Consider the following 24,332-nt stretch of genomic DNA (forward strand, 5'->3'; position numbering starts at 1 on the left):
TCGCTCTAAATCTCAATTATTCATCTCACTTAAATCACGTCAATCATGCGGTTATTGCTTTCACAAAAAACAAGTCGCCTCTTTTGTTATTTGTTTCCTCCCTGACAGTTTGAGTCCAGCATCCGGGAAAGGTTCTCACCTCGCATTGAGGGATTAAACCCATCAGACGTCAAACAGGTCCGCGATGTTTTTAAATAATTAATAAAATACCCCCTCTATGTTAGTATCACAGGAGCACGCCGCCTTCTCTTTTTTGACCCACAAACCGAAACACCTACCCGTTTCCTTGGCTTGAACCCCGCAGCAGAGTCCCCACTTGCTCGAACGACTTGAAAGGAAAAAATTATTCGGAGAGGAGAAAGAATAAAAGCTGCTACGTCCCACTTGAAATCACCGAGGAGAGACTCTCCTCCGCGCTCCTCTTCCTCTCTGCTGTCTGTCTGAGCAGCGGCTTACAGCCCGTCCATTGAAAGTGGACGCTGAGGGGATAAACTGGACGTCAGCGCTGATGATGCTCCACTCAGACTCTGATAGTGTTATGCGGCTTTGATTCCTTTTTCCTGCCTCCGCCGGATGCTCTCTACCAATAGTGACCCACTCTTGTAATTATTCCTGCTTGAATGGACTCCCTCCCTTCATTCTCTCCTCTTTATGTCTGAGCTTGATTAAAACAAAAACAAAAGGGGGGGGGGGGGGGATGGTTCTACATACTCTGTTCTCATTTTGTTCACTTTTAAACCGTTAATTGTGCTGGCTCGTATGTGCGTGAAATGCAGTGTTGCGGATAATTTAAAGTGTATATTCGCGGCTGGGGAAGAAAAGCCACTTTGTGGTGAAACAAAAAGACTCGGCAAGGAGCAGAGTGATTTCAGCACCACGGACAGCGGGGCCCCGTCTGTCTTCATGGAGCGTTCTGGTAAAATGTGATCCTCCACGCTCTGACGCGTAAAGACACATGCTCAGAGTCAAATTTCTAGCTGTAGCGATGAAAAGAACTAGGAAAGAAGGAAAAAGCTACGGCAGAACTGATGTGAAAAGTCCCATTCTTGTCAGCCTGAGAACAAGGGAACTCATGTTGAACGGTGACCTTTAAATAACCTGGAGAATGCCCACAGTTCAAGCGTGGTAGAGCCCTGTAAAAGCAGTCATACTTTTCCCATAATTATTAACGTTTTAGCCAAACACTTGAATGTCTTTTGATAGGATTTTAGATGATTAGGCCAACACAAAGCAATGCATGCTTGGAAGGAAAGAAGGTATATGCAGTATTGGTTTTAATGGGTTTCAAATAGAAATAAGAAGATTGTTAAATAAAGAATTCTTTAGAGAAGCAGCAAAAAAAACAAAAAAACAAACAACACAGGGTAACTGAGAGCTCTACAACTCAGTTGAGAAAATCTGTTCACTTGGGGACTACAGTAAAGGTTGTTCTCCTTTGAACATACGTCTTCATAAGCCTGGCCTTTATGAAAGAGTGGGAAGACAAAATTCACTGTTGAAAAACAGCCATACGAAGTTCTGTTTGTAGTTTGCCACTAGCTGTGCAAGGGATACCTAAAACAAGTGGAAAGGATGCTCTGGACAGATTAGACCAAATTGGCTTTCATACAATGTGTGGTGAAAATTTGACACCTAAAAACTGACACACCACACCCATGGTGAAAGAAAATTGTGGAAGCATCATGCTGTAGGTATACTTTTTTCAGCAGCGACAGGGGAGCTGCACTGAGTTAAAAGGAAAGCTAAATTAAATTAAATACAGGAAAATCCTGGAAGAAATCCTGTTTGAGGCTGCGAATTACTTGACACCGGGGTGGAGATTCATCTTTCAGCAGTAAGATTAAACATACAGCCAGAGATACAATAAAACGCCAATATATTTGTGTTGATTAGAATTGGCCAGTCAAAGCACAGATGTAAATCAAACGGAGAATCAAGTGTGGCAGGGCTTGAAACCTGCTGTTCACAGATGCTTGCCATCCAATATGACTGAGCTTGAGCTATTTAAATAATGAGCAAAAATGTCAACTCTATTTGTGCACAGTGGGTTGAAACATACCTCAAAGGGTGATCCTGCAAAGTGTTGATTCAAGTGGGGCTGAATGAACGCCACACTTTTCAAAATTTTATTTGTTAAAATATTTTTCCTTCCACTTCATGATTGTTCACTCTGTTGTGTTGGTCCATGGCAATGAATCCCAGTAAATAAATTTTTTGAGATTGTGATATGACAAAATGTGAAAGAAAAACTAAAGAGGTGTCAATACTTTTACAGTGCATTGTAGGTTATACTATCACTGAATATATTTAAATGGTGTGTTGAAAATTGTCTATTTTTAGTCCAGGGGCTTAATTTCCTATGTTCTGCAGGAATTATGTGGCACAGTTGCTGACTTACATAATCATACTGGCCGTATGAACCCAAAAACCTTTACGTGGGCACCAGTAATCATCCAGCTTTCTTTTTATAAACTACTGTCTGAAACCAGAAAAAAAATATGTAGTTGTGGTTGAATTTAATAGCTCAGATCAGTATGGGACAATCATATTCATACAGTATTAGTGTGGTGTATTTTTTTGCTTTGTTTAAACCATGTATTTTGAGCTGAACAACTTGACCCATCTAAAGCCCTTTGCATTCTAATTAGCAAAACATTTCTAATCATATAGAAACAACTAAGGTCACTTAAAGGCAGAAAAAAAACAAATTGATTTCATCTAACTGAGTATTGGGTAATTAGAATTCACCATTATACTTCTTCATCAGGAAGCAATTTTTACTCTATATTGTATAAATAAATTGCATATGTCAGCTTGTATCTGCTCCAATATAATCTGTCCAAATCAGTTTCTAGTCACCATGCAACCCACCAATGAGCTTGTTAGCAGTCATAGTGGGGGACATGGAAGTATTGAGAGATTTTAGGCAACCTTTCTATTGGACACCTGGAATGCAGCCTAAAAAATAATGTTATGTTTTAACATTTTACATGCTTTTTTTGTAATGTCATTTAGGTAGATGTAAATGTTTGTTATAGAAGAGTCTTGCTCCATTTTGAAAATAGAAGTATATGATGACATATTCACTTTAATCAAATTCAGTTCAGTTTCTTTTTATTCAGTCACTTTACAGTGAACAATTTATGTTCTTTACCAAACGGAGGTGGTCAGTGTCAATTCATTCCAATACATTTCCATTATCATCTGATCCAGTATAGTGTGCTTCTGATTTAAACCCAGTTACATACAGTCTGATTCAAGGCTACTAAAATACCCTACAATCAAATTCAATAAATTCCAAAACACTGATCGCTAAATGAACTATCTATGCAAATCAGCACATTGCTTCAAATATTAACTTCAGTTCTGACCATGGACATGGTGGCCAACAACAGTGGATAATAACTAGGTAGCAGAACAAGCTCAAGATGGACGGCTATCTGATTCGATCAGCTGGGAGCAGAGAGCACTTAATATGGGAAAGAAATACAAAGAGAGGTTTCCAAAATTAATGGTAATAATAACTGCAATACATAGAGAGTAAAGACAGCAGACTGAGGAAGAGTGGTCTGTGTGTCCTTCAGGAGCCTAAGGGGTAGCTCAAAATAACCCAGGCCATTCTGGCTATATGATTTATCAAAAAGAAAACTTTTAAGTAACAAGTGCACTTGTTGAAAAGAAGGGCCATTCTAAAACAAGATTACAAAATTAAAGGTCATCTTGCAGTCATCCATACTAGTTTTCCTCTAAAGGCATTCGTGTAGTATAATTACCTCATTTAATCTATTGAGTTTTATTAATAATTATGGAAACCAGATATTTACATACACTGCAAAAGAGCAAAATCTTTTTTTTCTCACTGTCTGACATTACACCAGACTAACCAATCCTTCTTTTAGGTCAATTGGTAATGCCAGGATGATAACCAATGTTGGTTTCAAGATATTGTTTCAAACTTACTTTATATAAAAAAATGTTTACATAAATGTCCTTAGTATTTGGAAAAACTGTCTTTAAACTGTATGAGTTAGTTCAGGGTGGCCACTTTAAAACGTTGTCATTGTCATCTTTAAGCCATTAATTTATCATAATTCTATTGCAACTAATGTAATGAAAGTCAAACAGTAAAGTTTTAGTTTAATCAGAAACTAAAATTACAGAAATGAAGATCTCTGTCCCTGAGTGCTAATGATACACTGTGAGTACAGAAAAAGTTGTGTCATTTTGTTCATGTAAATATCTGGTTTTAACTGTACATAAATCTGAATATCAACAGAATAACAATAGAAATATATCATATGTTATCTAATAAATTAACTAGTGGAACCATCAAAAAAGAAATGTTCCTAGCATTGTAGCAATAAACAAAAAGTTAGGCCCAGTTTAAGTCATTATGATAAACTTAAACTACAGTCACCCTACGTTATAGTTTCTGATTCAATCTATCATAGACCAGACAAACCAAAGTAGGTTATTTTTAAGAACTAAATTCCTTTCCAATGACTACCCATGTGTGGAACAGTGTTTTTTATCATTTAACATGTTAGTTTTAATACCAACTGTCTTAAAGTTACAAACAAATAATACTAACTATATCAGAACTGTCCTCTCAATGCTGTTCTCCTTGTTAACTTGTTCCAGACTCTGACTTGTACTTTTATTTCCTGCTTCCTGCAAGTTTATGGTTCCTACATCAGACCAAATCTTGACAAAACAATTAATATAGTGTTTTAAGCGCCACACTTTATTTTAATGTTTCAGACTCTTACTTTGAAGTAAGAAAGGAGGTAGTTATTGATGTTCTGTTTTGATGACAGGGTCTGCAAATTAATACTGCTCGTCTGGCTGGCTGAAAACACCTGGTTGCAAAATATATATATGTCCTCTCCCCATGGGCATATAGTCCCTCCAGTGAGTTCTGAGTCTGTCCCTGGGTCTCCTCTCAGTGGGAGTTGCTTGGCAAACCTCCAAAGGGAGGCAACAAGGAGGCATACTGATCAGATATCCAAACCACCTCAAACTAATTCAATCAATTAAGAAAAGCAGCAGCTCTGCTCTGACACCTCCGACCCCCTGAATCACAAAGTTCCTCATCCTGTCTTTCAGGCCGAACCTGCCCAGCCAGTGAAGAAAGCTCATTTAAGCTGCTTGTATCTGGCAGATTTGATTAAAATCCTCAAACTAATCAAATCTGAACTTGATTTTGAATTCAGATTAAAGAAATTTTTTAAAACACAGTTTAAGAATCATAGAAATTGTATCTATTTGTTAAAACACAAAAGGGGCTTTAGGAGCACCATAGAATTAGACAATTAAAAAACCTCCATATGGGCTATGCAATACTTATATGTGCACCACCTACAACACTGCTCTGGTTCACCTGGTAGAGACTGGTTTGGAAGCACATAAGTTGCATGCAGGCATCTCCCTGTGGGCGTATTACCTTTGATGATGGTTCAAACCCACTAAGCAGACACCACTGGAGTTAAGACCATACTGACCCACATTTATCGTAGTTTGATTAACGGCTGCCTGCGTGTGTGTGTGTGTGTGTGTGTGTGTGTGTGTGTGTGTGTGTGCGTGTGTGTGTTTGTGTGTGCACACCAAGGCGGTTAACTGTGCGTCAATCGAAGCATAGCTACTTGTGAGAAGGCAGCCATGTGAGAGCAGGTACATTAGTTTGCATCACAGTGTGTCTTTAAAATGCTGTGCATGATGCTTTGTGCATATTTGAGCCCTGATTTTAATGATCTCCTCCCACCCCCTCTGGCCCAGCATGAGCTTATTTCGACTCACATCAGGATAATTAATATCACACTCAAATGCCTGAGAGAACATGGCTCCTTTCACTAGCGTTGCCCACACCGTGCTGCTCATAACTTGCCTACTTTTTTGGCTCACTGGTGAAACAAAACACGTTAAATAACAATGTTTGGACAATTTGCATCCATGGAAGTAACATTATGGTTTACTTGGACACTAACTAACAAATTGTGTTAATCATCCCTAAAATCATCCCTCAGAGCAAGACCGTTTGGCTCATAATACCATAATTGCCAATTTGAAGCCTTATATCTACAGAAAAATCACTCCTCCACATACATTTTCTTTTTAGCCCAACTGCTGAAGTGCACTTGAACTTTTCCCTGTTCCATTAGTGGTGCACTGAAGCCAGTGGTAGAGGACTGAGGATCTATGGTCTGTTTCCAGTAGTGTGTGTGTGTGTGTGTGTGCACAGTAATGAGTGAAAGTGTTTAAATAAAACCCTTCATCCTTTTGCAGATACTCCCTTTGGAGTTTGCGTTAATTAGGAGCATTCATTCTCCCTCAACTTGGCTTGCAAATAAAAACATCTTCAAATAAAAAAAAAATAGGCAGCACATGAGGTCATTTCTTGCTCTGATCTTCATAGTGTCATAGTGTCTTTGTTTCTATTTGCTTTCTTTGTAGTCCAGAAACCTCATGTGGAAAGAAGATTTTTTTTTGTTTCTCTCGCACATATGTGGAAAAAGAGCTCAATACAGAAACTGACACAAGCTCTTTGTCATTGTGAGAAATGCAATTGTTAGGGATTCATTCATCTCTTTGTTACTAAAACTGACAAGTATGAGTGATTTTCAAACGAGCAGAAGATAAACTAAGACGACATGATTCACAGTCAGTCAGAGGGAAACAGCAAAATTGACAAAATAAGTTAAATCTATTTACATATTTTATAAAGGAGAATAATTTCCATGTAAATGTGGGGAGAAATATATCCAGGTGAGAAAATCACTGTCTTTGTGTTTATGTGTACATGGCTTGAGATCAATAACATGCACATGTAAATAGTTGGGAAGATAACAGGGATTCAATGCAAAAACCACGCTCACCCACACCCACACATTCAAACCATGAAATGAGATGATCTCACAATAAAAAGCATGCAGGACATGAAAGCTTTACAAATGGCCAGGAAAACAACAGCTGTAATACGACAAGCAGACATTTGTTCCACTAATCACTGAGGGGATTGTCAAACGCATTCGAACACAAGCTACCAGAGACTTATGTTATTAGGCTCTGTAGCAATGATTGCGCAACACAAACAAACACACACACACACACACACGCTGGGGATGATGCTGTCGTCCAGCACTCTGTGGCTCAGTCCTCACACCTTGACAGCTGTCACTGATTCTGACATGTAGGATCACAGGATAAGGGGATTACACTGATCTGTGGAGTAATGGCTTCTTTGCTATCAGATATTTCAATTGATGTAAGCTTTGCATCAAGTAAACAACACTGGGTTTTACATATAAGGTGGAGGCTTATTTAAATCAGCCTGCTTTATATTTAAATATACAGCAGGCTTTCAACATCTGATTCTAAATAAATTTGTCTACAGGGACAGATTTATTTAGGACAGCTCAAGCTTTTTTCAAATAGCAACAATATACTATTCTTAAAACCGATTTAAAATCAGTGTGTTACTAGCTCTTTTTTTGCACTTATTTGTTTTTACTTTAGATCAACTTAAAAAAACAAAGAATACATAATAAAAATACTGCAGTTACATGTATTTAAAAAATATCAAAAAATTATGTCACTGGTGTTGCTGCTTTGGTCACAGGTGAGTATTTTTGGACACAAAAGCTCCAGTTCAGTTTGCAGTGAAACAATGGATAGATATGTGGAAAACAACCTTATGCCTATTGGTAAATATGGTGGAGGATCAGTGATGCTGTGGGAACATCTCAGCAGAGCTAATTTGTTTTTCAGTAAGGCAGTGTTGTTCTGTTGTGACATGAAACTAAGTAGACTCTCTGTCTTGTGTAACCTATTTTTTTTTAATTTTTTAAGCATCTGATCTGCTGGAAATACCAATGAGATATCAGTTACCATGGTTGTGGAAGAGGAGATTCAAGCAAAAATATAATCAGAGTATGGGCAAAAGGAAAGTAAAAATTTGGATTGAAAATCAAGGCCAACTCTAACAGATGTTTACTTTGTCTTTAATTTATTAACAGAACAATGCTCATTTTGCTCAGTGTCATTGATTTCCCACAGGCTGCTCCAACTGATTCACCTAGCTCACCAGAAGCTGCTCTGTTTCCTGTATAACTTTAAATATTTCTGTCGTTCGTCTTGCTTACATACTACATGTTTACTTGTGGCCTTGTATGTTTCCTTGTATCTTTCTGTAACAAAGGCATGGCATCTTATATTTTTGAAGCAACTATCTGACTTTATAATCTCAGTAAACTTCTACGTTTAAGGAAAACCAAGTAATGTCATTGACTCGATGTGCATTAACTTCACCACTTTTCACATAGTTTTTAAAACATTTTTAGAAAAATATAAAAAATTTGGTGAACATCATCAGTTTCTTCTAAATAATATAATCATACTCTTACATCTGTAGAGGGGGAACTGCAAGTTGTATCTGTTTAGAAGTAGGATGCATTGAGCAGCATTCATGCATGCAATGAGATGAAGCAATGTGGATATTGTTTGGTGGATTCCTTAAACATCGGCTATTCTTGTGCCAGGATGCATCACAAAGGCAAACCTAAAACATGTTAAATTACATTTTTATGTGTTTGTGATGTGACATGGTAAAGAAATCAGTTTGGTGCTAAAGTGTAGGTGTAACATGTGTAACACCGTCCATTTCTGCTACCTGTATGACCCCTTCTCTTTTCCAATGGATATAATCAGTCTGACAGAGACATGTCTCCCAATCCTTGTGGTTTTTAGTATAACAATGACCATCAGCGGGACCCTTTGTGAGCTGCCTTGAGACGACATTGTTGTAAATAAGCGCCGTTTAACTAAATAATCTGCACTGAAACTATCTGTGTAGTTATGCTGCTATAGGCTTAGGCTGCTGGAGGACATAATGACCACTTTCACCCTCTTCGCTACATTCTCACACTACTCTCCAATTTTGCTGTTATTTCAGCTTTTAACTTTGTTCTCTCTTTTCTCTTCCTAGAAGCTACACCTGGCCTGGCTCTGTGTCTGCCTGTGACACCTTTCTAGAGAGGGGAATCGTCCAAGCTTCTGCTGGCAACAACTTAATGCTCACCCTCTACCGATGATCCACATAGCCCTGTCTTTCAGTGTTTAACCCTTTCTCTCTCCTAGACATGGCAATACACTGAGCTTTTACTGTGACTAACTCTATGTGCTCTCTTTCAGACTCTAACCTTGAAAACTGGCTCAGAGTTTATCTGTTCTTTCTTTCTAGGTGAAACGACTAAAGGAGCTACATCCATTAACATTTACTTTTCCTTCCCATAGAAAGGACTCCTGGGTCAGTGCTTCTTTGTTCTCTTTGTGTCTCTGCTCTGTTCTCTCAAACCCCCAGTCGGTCGTGTCACACTGAGCCTGGTTCTGCTGGAGGTTTCTTCCTGTTAAAAGGGAGTTTTTCCTCTCCACTGTCGCTACATGCATGCTCAGTATGAGGGTTTGCTGCAAAGTCAACGCCAGTGACTGTCCACTGTCTCTACATGCTCATCCGGGAGGAGTGAATGCTGCAAGTCACTGACTGGATGCAATCTGCTGGGTTTCCTTAGATAGAAAAACTTTTTATCCAATTTGAATAAAAAGCTAACTCCGAATGCACTGTTCAATTGTTAGGATTAATTGGAATGTATGTACCTGACTGTTGTGAAGTGCCTTGAGACAACATGTGTTGTGAATTGGTGCTATATAAATAAAACTGAATTGAATTGAATTGAATAGTGGCTAAGACTGCACAGCAACCTCACAGCACTAACATCAAAAAGCAACTAGAAGTAATGTTGAGCCCTTTTTATCAGACAATTTCAAACCTGCTAAAATGCCTATTGAAGGTAATTGCTCACAACATGCCTTGGAGCTATAGCTTAGATTTTTGAGGTGAGTTTTTTTGGCATTATTAGCAGTAATAGTTCCCTTAGCTGTAGTAGAAAGATGTCATATTGCAGAGAGTTGTAAAAAAAGTGAAGAAATCTTCTGAGAAGTGCAGGGCTATCAGCTCATCTGACACACCCGTTTCAGCTGATTTTCTCAGTTTGTAGTCCTCCAACTGAAAACGTTAATTTCTAAAGAATTCAGAATTGCATTAGGAGATAATACACTTCTTAACTTTGACTACTGACTGTGGTCAAAGCTGTCTTTCTTTTCACAGCGGAAACGACCTCTGTGTTACTATACTAAAGTTAGGTTGGTCAAGGCTACTGCCTGTAGCGAATGGACTCATACGACACATCATTCCACTTTAACACTGCGTTCACGAGCAGCATGATCAAACGAAGCAATAGAAGAAACAGGGTTGCACCCCTCTCCGTTCGGTCTCATTCTGGCTGTGGACAGTGGCTAATGGAGGGACCAGACCACGCATCAGCTAAAGGCCTTGAAACTCACGGGCGAGTAAGGCTTCTACTTTGAAGAATCCTTGTATCCAAAAGTGTCTATGATCATCTATATGATATGCAACAAAGTTAAGTAATGATTTACTGTTCAAGTACCCAACATTCATTCATGCAAAGGGAGTAATAAGTCAAGCATGGCTACCCTGTGGTAGCAAACTATTGGTTTCCTGTTAGCTCCAACCGCTAACGGCTAAGGTAACATGTGACTCGCTGCCATCTTATGAGCCCGTAGGCTTTGTTGTCTGCAGCTGCATTTTTAAGTGTTCCGTTTTAATTACATATGTTTCTATATATACAGTGGGGCCAAAAAGTATTTAGTTAGCCACTGATTGTGCAAGTTTTCCTACTTAAAAAGATGAGAGAGGTCTGTAATTTTCGTCATAGGTACACTTCAACTTTGAGAGACAAAATGAGAAAAAAAATCCATTGACATTGTAGGATTGTTAAAGAATTTATTTGTAAATTATGGCGGAAAATAAGTATATGGTCAATAACAAAAGTTCAGCTCAGTGCTTTGTAGCATAACCTTTGTTGGCAATGACAAAGGTATAACATTTCCTTCACCAGGTTTGCACATACTGTAGCTGGTATTTTGTCCCATTCCTCCATGAAGACCTCCACAGCAGTGATGTTTTGGGGATATCGCTGGGCAACACGGACCTTCAACTCCCTCCACAAATTTTCTACGGGGTTGAGGCCTGGAGACTGGCTAGGCCACTCCAGGACCTTGAAATGCTTTTTACGGAGCCATTCCTCCGTTGCCCGAGCAGTGTGTTTGGGATCACTGTCATGCTGGAAGACCCAGCCACGTCCCATCTTCATTGCTGTCACTGATGGAAGGAGGTTTTGGCTTAAAATTCTACGATACATGGCCCTGTTCATTCTTCCCTTAACACAAATCATTCGTTCTGTCCCCTTTGCAGAAAAACAGTCCCTAAGCATGTTTCCACCCCCATGCTTCACAGTAGGTATGGTGTTCTTGGGATGCAACTCAGCATTCTTCTTCCTCCAAACACAATGAGCTGAGTTTGTGCAAAAAGTTCTATTTTGGTTTTATCTAACCACAAGATATTCTCCCAATCCTCTACTGGATCATCCATATGCTCTCTGGCAAACTTCAGACAGGCCTGGACGTGTACTGGCATAAGCAGGGGGACACGCCTGGCACTCCAGGATTTAAGTCCCTCTCGGCGTAGTGTGTCACTGATGGTAGCCTTTGTTACTTTGGTTCTAGCTCTCGGCTGGTCATTCATTAGGTCCCTCCGTGTAGTTCTGGGATTTTTGCTCACCATTCTCATGATCATTTTGATCCCATAGGATGAAATTGTGTGTGGGGCCCCAGATCAAGGGAGATTATCAGTGGTCTTGTACAGTATGTCTTCCACTTGATTTATTCACACCAACCTGCTTGCCTATTGTAGATTCACCTTTTCCACCCTGGTGCAAGTCTACAATTTTCTTCCTGGTGTTCTTCGGCAGCTCTTTGGTCCTGGCTATGGTTGAGTTTGGAGTCTGACTGTCTGAGGCTGTGTACAGGTGTCTTTTATACAGATAATGAGTTCAAACAGGAGCCATTGATACAGGTAACTAGTGGAGGACAGAAGAGCTTCTTAAAGAAGAAGTTATAAGTCTGTGAAGGCTAGACATCTTGCTTGTTTGTCGACGACCAAAAACTTATTTTCCACCATAATTTGCAAATAAATTCTTTAACAATCCTGCAATGGGATTTTCAGATTTTGTTTTTCTCATTTTGCCTCTCACAATAGAAGTGTACCTATGATGAGAATTACAGACCTCTCTTGTCTTTCTAATAAGGAGAACTTGCCCAGTCAGTGGCTGACTAAATACTTTTTGGCCCTACTGTAAATATATATATATATATATATATATATATATATATATACATATATATATATATATATATATATATATATATGTATATATATGTATATATACACTCTACTGGTAAAACGTTTTAGAACGCCTTTTAATTTAATGGTTTTCTGTATGTTTATGATTATTTACATTGTTTGTAGATTCTTAAGGAAGGCATCAAAACTGTGAATGAACACATATAGAATTATGTAGCGAACAAAAAATTGTAATGTTATCCTACACAACGTGGACACTATTAGAGCTGAGAACTGTCCTGTTTATGATGACGTCGCTACAAATGAAGATGTGGACAATGCAGTTGATATGAAAAATGGCCGAGCAGTTACAGATGCAGTATATCATAACAGTTTCTGATTTACCCACCTCTCCCCAAATGTAAACAACAGTGCTTTTATTTTATATTGTTAATTTTATTGCCTGCAAGTGACAATGCAGTTGTTATAAACATTTTATTCAAAAAATGAAATCCACCACTTCTGTGGTCACCTCACCCACATTTAACTGATGCTCCAGCAGTTGCATTTTTAGTTTTGTTTTCTGCAGCTGCATTTTCAGGTGTTCCTTTTTGGTTACAGGTTTTCATATTTTCCTGTAAGTAGCTGCAACTTGTACAACTGTTTCACAGGAAGCTTTATGGACAGAAAGTAATTTACATTTCAGTTGCATTTCTACTCTTTGTTATAGTTATATTAAGTCATGAGCCAAGGTTTAACCTCTTACACAGGCAGGTTGTGCTCCAGAGGTGGACAGACCCTCTTCACCTGAATATCTAGCATTGTGGACATTCAGGTGGCATCCAGCATTAACATGCTCTGGGTAGAAAGCAGAAATTTAGGGTAGACCTACTCGACTCTATCATTCCTAGGGTGGTTGGTTCCAGAACAGGTGAGAACAGTTAGGTCACTCAGCTCTGAGTCAAGTTAACCTTCATTTAAGCTCAAGCATATTTGCAGCCCTCATTAATGGAATACAGCTAACACAATTCACCATGGCAACAGGAGGAAGTAAGAAGCTTTGAAGTGCTTATTTCTCAACGATGGATTTAGAAATATTAATGACGGCCTATGGAGATTATCAAAACATATCTAAGAAAAAGACCCACTGTTGCTGCTGCAAAATAGCGTGAGTTAGCGTGGCAGAGTATTGCTAACCAAGTCAATGCATGAGTGGGATTTTACAGAATTAAAGTTGTATTCTCGACACGTGTAACAGAAAAGTGTGTGTGTGCATTTAATATCTGTCCAGGTGCAACATAGCAGGCACAAAAAAGATGTGGCAGCAAATCAAGGTAAAATATAAAAATACAGTTAAATCAGCTAAGGTCTAGTTATATAACTGTATTACACAGCATTCACTGGCTATATTCAACATATGCAATTAATGACGTGATTTCGCAAAACAATTCAATTTCTAGCAGGCCATCTTCACACTGCCAATATTTAATATTGTCCAATTGAAAGTAACATAAAAAAGGTTGGCTATAGAGCTATATAAGTGAAGAAATGTGGTGTGGGCCTAATTGTGTGGAGAAAAAAAAGCCAAAACAGGGCAAGTTAAATGGTTAACTTATCTGGGGTAAATGTCTCAATTTAACACTCTTATCTTTGTCTGATCAGATGTGGATGGTCTCCTGCCTCTTGTGGAGCCTCCTGTCCAAAAACTCCCATACAGTTGTATACAGTCTTTATACTTCACAGGTGTTTTAATAATGGATTACAGTACACTTGATTTTGTATCTTTTATTATAGAATGAAAATGATGACACTTTACTGCCATAGAGAGGGAGCAGACACAGATGCTTATTGAGGTGTAGCCCATACAATTGTAATGTAACACTTAAATATATTTTTGAGTGTGCACCAGAATTTTAGTTGGACATTTTCCCCCTAAAGAAAAATGAGGGTCATTCAAGTATAGAGTCCATCCACTGGAGAATCACACAAGCAACTAGGTTACAACACACCCTTTCTGGGCTGCAACAAGAGGAGAATGTTGTTTTACACCATATATATGTGTATATATATGACACCATATATATGTGTATATATATGACATAGCTAGACACACACACACACACACACACACACACACATATATATACCCCTATATATATATATATATATATATATATATATATATATATATATATATATACAGGGGTTGGACAATGAAACTGAAACACCTGTCATTTTAGTGTGGGAGGTTTCATGGCTAAATTGGACTAGCCTGGTAGCCAGTCTTCATTGATTGCACATTGCACCATACTAATAAATTATTGTGGTCTAAAACCAGGTGTTTCAGTTTCATTGTTCAACCCCTGTATATGCAGACCCAGGCCACTTGGCTTCCACATTACTGAAAACCCAGGGTATGAAAATACTTACCTGAGAACTTTCTCTGGGTTTGCACTAACCCCGCTTTGTGAACCAGACCCCAGGCTACGGCAGCTACTTTTCTATTCATTTTTTATCCAACAGAATGTTTTTTATTTGTTTTGCAGTTGAAATGCACAGATTAAATGTCACAGTATATGTGGGAAATCTTTGAAATGATTTATTAGAATCTCATGTTTCACTACATAAAAACCTGGCATTTGACAGGGGAGATAGACTTTCATAACCACTGTAGCCTGACAGGCTCACAGACCATGTGGGTTCAGTGCTTTAACAAAAAGGTGTAAAATGCACAGTCCTCTTTGGAGAAACTCCTATAAATATTTATTCATACACCGTTTAAATGTAATTGTATTGTATTCAGCAGTGGCATGTCTACCTGTAATGGATTAGTGACTTTATCCGAGGCTTTGTTGCAATTCCAGGTGGCATCAGCTTCAGAAACAGGCATCTGATTGGTAATAAAGAAATATAATGTACAGCTTCCTGCTGCTTCAAATGTTAAAGACTCAACTTTGAAGAATGAGATGATTATTCTGTGACCATTGTAGCCAAAGTTTGATACATTAAGACACGCTAAATTAATGTTAAAGGCAGATATCAATGGTCGGCTAGTGAGAAGAGAAATGTGTCAGGAACAGTTATGGGGAACTTTTAATATGTGTACATTTCAAATGAGTGCAAATAAAAAGGTTCCAGTGTGGCACACACACATTCAAACAGATAACAACATGCCAACAGTATCTCCATTCTTCCAGGACATACCCTGATGCCTTTTCATCAGTGATTTCAGGAAGTCCATTACTATTGCAGAAGAGTATCATGCTCCTGCACCACAATCAATACTCTTCCATTAAGGTGATGAACGGTCCGTTTCCCCAACCGTCTGCAGTCAAGACAAATTCTCAGGACCCACTGATCCAAATCAGTCAGTGTCAGCGTGACAGCACAACACCCAGACGATGTGAAGGGTACAGAGAATGACTGAATGGGGAAATCTGAACAACTCCCCCATGCTCACATTTGGAAACCTGCAGCGTAATAAATATTGTCCTTTACCTCAGCAGAAATTTTAGACATTAGCCACTCATTTCTCTAGACTGTGCAATCGTTTTATTTGTCAAGTTTCCAGGGTAATTTCAAACACATTTTCAAAGCAGGAACACAGCAAATAATGTTTTCTAGTTTACTATAGAAGACTTTTTCTCAGAAAAAGTAAGATCAAAGGAAAGATCAACTCTTAATTTGTCTTCCACAGAAAAACATGATTAAAGGAGACATACTTGTAAAACTCCAGAAATAACATCCAGGTACCAGGAATGTTAAGTGATGGAAATTAGAAAGCTCAAAACGCAAAAAAAAAAAAAAAAAAGAAAATTGGTAGTAGGTACAGACTGGTTTCTTTCTCTTTTCTTTGAGCAACAGCAAATACCCCCACCCATCCCAACTCCTCCACTGCTGCCAAACACTGGAAGCACAATTACAGAGAAACATTGAGTTTGACGAACAACAAAATGTATAAACCCCAAAATACAACACAAAAGAGAAACTGTGTACATAAAATCTGACAAAATATCTGCCAGGGCAGTAGTTATCTGGAGGCTTGGAATACAAAATCCATACAAAGAAAGGCAATGCAGACATGCAATGAAATAAAAAAGCAGTAGGTCAGAGAAAACATCAACTGTACAAAGCATACTAAGAACAGTGAGATGCTGGGAAAAATATTCCAAATAAGCAGAATTATTAAATAAATGAAAATGAACTTCAGTGGTGGTCATTAAACAGACCTGTAGCTCTAAACAGGAAGGAATGAAGCACATTTTGTGAAACTAAGTCCTGTCAAATCTAGGTTTTTTTTTGTCTTTCATGTTGTACCACTTTTGTGTGCTTTATGTTTTCTAATGAAAGGTATGAAATTTACCGCTAAAGTTACTTGCAGTGACTTTACCTTTCGTTGTTTTTTTTTCTATACTTAATGCTCACCTGGCCGTCTTGGGCTGACATTTAAATGTTCTGTATGTTCTGTTAGTCCCCTATGCGGTCAAAAAAATTACTAACTTGATTAATCCAAACAAAACTTACATGGAAGCAACATTCACCATGCTAAGGTGAGTGAATCTTCATCAGTGCAGAATGAGCATCTGCATAGTGTAGCATGAGAGTAAGCAACGTTTTTGTTTTGGCACAGTGCCCTCCGTTTTTGGTCTTCTTGAATCCTGGCCGCTGTTGTTTGCCAATGCCTGCCCGACGGATTTAGGGCACTTGTGGGTGATTCCTACTCCTCATTGCTGGTCGATTCTGCTGCATGGGGGTTGTGTGGGAACCTGGTTGCCTGGCTGAACAGGTTGCAGGCTTTGATCTGTACTGGGGGATATGGTGGCAGTGTTCGGTAGGGGGGTTCAGTAGTAGCAGCAAGGGATGCATGTTATCTCTAGATATGACTCTCATTTTCAGAAATGTTTCAGGTTTTAAAACTCCTTTTAAGCGTAGTTTAGTGATCAGAACTAACTATGCATTTGGCTTTGTTTTTAATGTAAGAAAACAACCTGAAGGCACAAGATCTCATAGGTCTAGGTTGGTTAGAATGTTTTTTTTTCCTTAATAAATTGATGATCTGGGAGATTTAAGTTTGACATGTTGACTAAACAGAAGTATTTTAGGGGCAATTGCTTTTTTCCAAGCACTCAATCGTGAAGTAAAATAACAGATTCTTTCTGCTTACTGATAAGAAAAGCCATTGTTATTTGTCTGTAAAAAAAATACACAATTAAGTGCAAGTTAAAGAAGCTTGGAAGTCAATTTAATTCTTTAAAATTTTTTATGATTCACTGACTTTGTAGCATTTCTCAAGCACAACAAAATGCTTTATAGAAATTTAATCACTTAAAGGTCTAAGAACCAATGTAAAATTTGTTTCATCCAACTTGGTTTTGGGTGTGATGAGAAATGACCAGAAATGACTTCTGAATAGCCCTTGTACATATTCTAAAAGCCTGTATGGCAAGGAAGATGCTCTTTCTCACACCTTCAGTACAATGAAACAATGTGTTCTTCTCAGAACACTTGCTATCATTTTAATTCACACAAGATATGCAAAGTCGCCCTTCAGGAAGTAGGAATTATTTTACGTTTTGTTTCAGACACAGACATGCTGTGAAAGCCTTGGCAAAAGACAGCAGCATGTAATTTAATAAAGTCTGCATTGCTAGCTCGCTCAAGAAACTGTTTCCCCCCAATTTAACAGCTGACATGCTCTGCTATCTTTCGGGTAATCCGAAGAGAAATGCCGAGTGGCAAAGCAATTACTGGGTGACTGACAGGCTCACAGTCGCACATTCAGCATCAGCCAACAAAGCAAATTCTGCATAATGCTCAAACAAAGTTCAAATCTCACTCTGGCATGTACAGAATGATAATGATAAAAGGGACAGACTGCTTTGTGGCACTTTAACACTAGCAGACAAATTACTCATTTGATTCTAATTATATTTTAAAATTACCAAATTAAACGTAATCAATAACCATGCTATTCCTTGTGTCAGCAGGACTGGGAGAAAAATGTTGAGTTAAACTGTATTAAACTATTATGCTATTTATGTCTTTGTTCCATGGCTGCAGGTGTATAAAGTTTGGTCTGAAGAAACAGAGCCCCTATCATGCAGCAGGCACGGGCCCGCCACAGTAGCCGAAACCTAGAGGAACAAATGCAGCAGTATAGCTGCCAGTGCCAGTGTTGTTTATAGATATTTGCAATACAATACAAGGACAAGATAGACAAGCCCCCAGAGTGTCTAAGCAAGAGGAAAAAAATACTTGTAACGGCAGATGAATTCAGATATCGATTTGGAAAACCAAAATAACGGCATCATTGCATTATGCAAAATTTGTAATCAGTAGTTTATTCTGTGCCTCAGAAATAATTGAAATAAAGTTAGTGTTTGAATGCAAGTTATACAATTTTGTGACAGGAGAAGAAATCAGTAGTGACCATAGGAAATGTCTTGCCATAAGACAGTAGTAAGATGTACAAAAATCCACTTTTAATGGCTAAAAGGTATGCAGATCTTCTTTGTTGTAATGCTTTTCTGACTTTCTGCTGTTGCTGTCAGGTTATGACGAGGCAAATTGTTTTCTCTTCTTCTTTTACTGTTTTGGTTTAATCAGAAAAAAGACATGTTTGGGATTCAAAACATAAATTAGAAAACTGTTTATTTTACTAGAGAGGTTTTTACAGGAAGAATGAAAATCTCTAGATTTTTATGCCACTTTTGCACAAGTTTTTTTCATAATCAGTGCCGGGATTTATACTCACCACACTGGTGTAAAACAGCTCAGCCTTTCCAGGGTGGCTGAAGTTAGCATGATTTCTTATCCCTGTATGGTGAATTCAGGTCAAACATGTCCCTTCATGTGGTACTGGTACATACATTTATAGCATAACATGCCTCTGTCTCATACTGCAAAGTTAAAAAAGAGTGTAAAAATAATCACTTTTTGCTAAGGAAAACTATATCTTTTGCATAGATTAGAGTTTAATTTTCCAGCATTTTCCATCCACCCTTAGCTTCATATCAAGCTACAGCACACTCTTATCACCAGTTTCTCAGTTTGTTTAACTCATAATAATCAGTTTGAATATTTAACTATCACTTTGTTCACCATTAACAGTTTCCAGCGACATAACTGTTAACGTCAAATATGGGTGAAAGGTGTAAAGTTTGTCATACAACAATGTTACTCCAGTTATCTAAGCATTAAGGAAACTCACGGGGAAATGCACTGAGTCTCGGCATATGGGGAGTAATATTGTAATAGAACACTGATGACTAATGATGAACAATGATTTGCATTCATCACTGGGCTCATAGATTATTTCTATCTTTGGTGTTTGTTCAACACAAGCCAGCTCAATAAATGATTCACAAGAGGATTCTGGCTTAAACAGGGATTAATTATGTATGAATCCATCTGACAAGGAAAATCTAAGATTTTTGAAATTAAACTGTTATTATCATGATGTAAAAAGGTTTTGGTTGTTTTTTCGGCTGCATGTGTTTGGATGTATTGTATTGCTTGGTTTTTAGTTTGTTTCTAGTTTTTTATTTAAATTGTTTTGTCATATCTGGGAGGAAACACCAATGTTAAAAGACTGCATTCATTTCACAAAATTTTGTGTTGCCAAAAATTTGTCATTTGTCAGAGAGACAATATGGATTAATAATAACAAAAATTAAGCAAAATGTTAAAAAAGTCCATCATACAACCAGATCTACAGAAATTCAAGTCAATTCAATTCAATTCAGTTTATTTATATAAAAACTAGATAGGTAAAAATAATCAAATTCTCAGCAAAACAAGGATAAAAAGCCTTACACAGAAACTTAGAATAATCAAAGGTCTGTGACATTATGGGAGAGAAAGGAATAGTTACAGTGCTGTGAAAAGTAATTCACACTTTATATATTTCTTCTGTTTTTGCATTTTTGTCTTTAATCTTTCAAATTAACAAACACATTTTAACAGAGAGAACCCAATTAAATAGAAAAGCTGATTTAATTTGTCCATTCATCTTCTACGCTCACTTCGTCCGTACAAGGTCGCAGGGGAGTTGGTGCCCTTCTCCAGCAGTCCAGCAGAGACGTGGGGTACACTGTCCATTGCAGATCAACACAGAAACACACAGGACAAACAACCATGAATACACCCATTCACACCTAAGGGCAATTGAGACAGACCAATTAACCTAGTCATGTGTTTGGACTAGGAGTACCCGAAAAGAACCCACACGTGCATGGGGAGAACATGCAAAGTATATGCAGAAAGACCTCTGGCCAGGAGTCAAACCCAGGACCTTCTTGCTGCAGGGCAACAGCACCAACCACTGCGCCACCGTGCAGCCCTAATGTCATTTCTTAATGGAAAAGAGTTATCCAACCACCCTGGCCATATATGAAAAAGTGCAGGCCCCTGAACGTAATAACCAGTTGTGCCATTTTTGATATCATCTGCTAGCATGCATGCACTGTCAGCGAGTCTTGAGTCACTGTGGAGGAACTTGTGGCCACTTTTCTATGCACAATTGTTGTAATTAAGCAACATTGGGCGATTTTAAAGCATGACAAGCCTTTGTAAGGTCAAGGCACCATAGCTCAATCTGATTTTCTGCAAGTTTTGACTTTTTACAAGGCCAGTCCAACACCTCCATTTACTATTTTTCAGCCATTCATAGGTTGACTTGCACATCCTTAGAAATGGCTTTGTAACTCTTTCCCGACTGAGAGATGTGAATGGCTGCTCTTTCTGCTTATTTCTTTAGATGTGTTGTTTTCTAAATCTTTTAGCCTACTTCATGTTGCCAGACGTTAAACAAATGTTCAGTATAAGTGATTTTCTACAGGTCTAGAAGTACACAAGCCTGGGTGTGGCAAGTGAAATTAAATCACATAAATGTGGTTAATCACTGTTAATTCTTGATTTAAGGGGGGTGGGCCAGTTACTTTTTTACATAGGATGCAACGTTGGTTTGATTAATTTTTTTACCTTTATAATTAATATCATGGTTTGAAAAATGATTTAAGCTTTGATTCTTGTCATCTTTGTCCGAGTTTAAAAGTTGTCTGATGATTTGAAACATTTAGGGGTAACAAAAGAAGCAAAAGCAGAAAAAACCTTAGGGGTAAATATTTATACATGGATGTTGTCCTATGTTGGAAAAATGTATATAAGTTATCATTGTTCAGTTTAAATCATGTTTATGTCTGAAGTTCTACTATAGTTAAGATGATTCTTATGATTGCTTTTTAGTGTGAAAAAGGGTTTGTGGAAGGTTAAAGAATGCGGTCTGGAGTGGATCACTCCCTGGACATACAGTGCCTTGCCAGCCATATGGAGAGGACATCAATGCCATGACTGAGTGTGTAACCGACTATATAAACTTCTGTGTGGATAACATCATCCCCACCAGAACCGTGATATGCTTCCCCAATAACAAACCTGGGATCACCAGTGACCTGAAGGACCTGCTTAACAAGAAAAAAAGAGCCTTCAGAGAGGGAGACAGAGAATTATTGTGGAGTTTACAGAAGCAACTTAAAGTCAAGATAAGAGACAGCAAGGAGGTGTACAAGAAGAAGCTGGAGAGCAAGCTCCAGCAAAACAATATCAGAGATGTGTGGACAGGGATGAAGAAGATCACAGGCTTCAAGCAGAAGGATGATCAGACCAATGGAGGTCTGGACAGAGTCAATGAACTGAAAACATTCTTCAATAGGTTCAGTTCAGAAACAAGCTTCGCATCCTCCTCTCCTGCTCACAGCCAAACAGATATTCCACCCTCCTTTGACCCACAGGACCCACAGCTGTCCAGTAACACCTCACATTTTTTATCTTCCACCTCAGCCATGGACCTTTCTGCTTCTACATGTTTGCCTTCACCCATATCAGAAGATGCTGATGCTTCCTTTGCTTCCCGCTTCCACCTGTGTGTCTCAAGAAGTCAAGTGAAGATGCAACTGGAGAGACTGAATCGGAATAAGGCTGCAGGTCCAGATGGTGTCAGCCCTAGAGTCCTGAAGGCCTGTGCAGAGCAGCTCTGTGGGATTCTGCAGCACCTCTTCAACCTTAGCCTGGCCCAGAGGAAGGTTCCGGTGTTGTGGAAGACCTCCTGTCTTGTTCCGGTACCAAAGAAAACTCACCCATCAGTCCTCAATGACTATAGACCTGTTGCTCTGACATCTCACATCATGACGGTCCTAGAGAGACTCCTGTTGGCCCACCTGAGTAAGCAAACAGTAAAACATCAGGAACCCCTTCAGTTTGCTTATTGCTGTGGAGTTGGAGTTGAAGATGCCATCATACACCTGCTTCAACAAACTCACTGTCATCTGGACAAGCCAGCAGCACTGTGAGGATCATGTTCTTTGATTTCTCCAGTGCATTTAATACAATCCAACCTGATTTGCTTTGTCAGAAACTCCAGAAGACTCAGGTGGAGGCCTCAACAATCTCCTGGATCAAAGACTACCTGACAAACAGACCACAGTTTGTGAGACTGAAGGGTTGTGAGTCTAACCAGGTAGTCAGGAGCACCACAGGGGACTGTACTCTCACCATTCCTTTTCACTCTGTACACCTCATACGTCCAGTACAAGACAGACTCCTGTCATCTGCAGAAATACTTGGATGATTCTGCAGTCGTGGTGTGGATCAGAGATGGACAAGAAGCTGAGTACAGGAAGGTGGTGGACCGCTTTGTGGCATGGTGTGGAAACAATCGTCTCATTTTGAACGTGACTAAAACAAAGGAGATGATTGTAGATTTTAAGAGAAACAGGAATAAGTCAAAAACTGTTACTATCATGGGAGAAGAAGTGGAGGTGGTGGAGTATAAATACCTCAATGTTCACCTGGACAACAGACTAGAGTGGAGATGCAACTGTGAAGCTATCTACAAGAAGGTCCTTTGGTGTTTGCAGCAAGATGCTCCATATCTTCTATAAGTCTGTTGTAGAAAGTGTGATCTCTTCTACCATCATCTGCTGGGGAAGCAGCATCAGAGCCAGGGACTTAAAAAAGCTCAACAAGCTGATAAAGAAGGCTGGTTCTGTTCTTGGGACTCCTCTGGAACCTCTGGAGATCATTGTGGAAAGACGGATTCTTCATAAAATGAAGAACATTATGGAGAACCCTGAGCATCCTCTTCATGAGACTGTCCTACAACAACAGAATGTCTTCAGTCAGAGGATTCTTCAGATCTGCTGTAAGACGGAGCGCTACAGGAGATCCTTTCTGCCCACAGCCATCAGCATCTACAACGACTCTTTGAGGAAACCCTCATAATGAGCTACAACAATATTTAATTTCCCTTTGGGATTAATAAAGTATTTTTGAATTGAATTGAATTGAATTGAAAGTATTCGGCCCCCTTGAACTTTTCAACCTCTTGCCACATTTCAGGCTTCAAACATAAAGATATAAAATTCAAATTTTTTGTGAAGAATAAACAACAAGTGGGACACAATCGTGAAGTGGAATGAAATTTATTGGATGTGTCAAACTTTTTTAACAAATACAAAACTGAAAAGTGGGACGTTCAATATTATTCGGCCCCTTTACTTTCAGTGCAGCAAACTCACTCCAGAAGTTCAGTGAGGATCTCTGAATGATCCAATGTTGTCCCAAATGACTGATGATGATAAATAGAATCCACCTGTGTGTAATCAAGTCTCCGTATAAATGCACCTGCTCTGTGATAGTCTCAGGGTTCTGTTCAAAGCGCAGAGAGCATCATGAAGACCAAGGAACACACCAGGCAGGTCCGAGAAGTGAGGACGTTTAAAGCCGGATTTGGATACAAAAAGATTTCCCAAGCTTTAAACATCCCAAGGAGCACTGTGCAAGCAATCATATTGAAATGGAAGGAGTATCAGACCACTGCAAATCTACCAAGACCCAGCCGTCTCTCTAAACTCTCATCTAGAACAAGGAGAAGACTGATCAGAGATGCAGCCAAGAGGCCCATGATCATTCTGGATGAACTGCAGAGATCTACAACTGAGGTGGGAGAGTCTGTCCATAGGACAACAATCAGTTGTACACTGCACAAATCTGGCCTTTATGGAAGAGTGGCAAGAAGAAA

General features: G+C 38.8%; 1 protein-coding gene across 1 annotated transcript in view; it reads right to left on the bottom strand.

Moving 5' to 3' along the window:
* Positions 1-614, bottom strand: part of lrrc24 (leucine rich repeat containing 24) — a 32,788-nt gene extending 32,174 nt beyond the window's left edge. Inside the window, exon 1 of the mRNA XM_047367222.1 lies at positions 279-614. The gene's annotated coding sequence lies outside the window, so the exon portion shown is untranslated. The remainder of the gene's footprint in view (positions 1-278) is intronic.
* Positions 615-24,332: the final 23,718 nt, after the last annotated feature.

This window comes from Girardinichthys multiradiatus, chromosome 6 (assembly GCF_021462225.1).
Source record: "Girardinichthys multiradiatus isolate DD_20200921_A chromosome 6, DD_fGirMul_XY1, whole genome shotgun sequence".
Classification (NCBI taxonomy): Eukaryota; Metazoa; Chordata; class Actinopteri; order Cyprinodontiformes; family Goodeidae; genus Girardinichthys; species Girardinichthys multiradiatus.